A 219-nucleotide genomic window follows, 5' to 3' on the forward strand; every position below is an offset into this window, starting at 1 on the left:
GTGGATATTCCCCTGGCAGGAAATATGAGTATTCTCAATACAGCCACTGTAATATTGTGGCAAACAGCACAAAGGCGAGGGTACAGGCTGCAGAGGGAGGAGAGAGAATAGGAGGCAGGGTGAAAGGAAGGTGAAGATAAACAGAGAGATAGACAAATAGAAAGGGAAACAAAGGTAGATGGATAGATAGATTAAAAGATGGGGTGAGCGGATAGAAAG

This window comes from Penaeus monodon, chromosome 19 (genome assembly GCF_015228065.2).
Source record: "Penaeus monodon isolate SGIC_2016 chromosome 19, NSTDA_Pmon_1, whole genome shotgun sequence".
NCBI classification, from domain to species: domain Eukaryota; kingdom Metazoa; phylum Arthropoda; class Malacostraca; order Decapoda; family Penaeidae; genus Penaeus; species Penaeus monodon.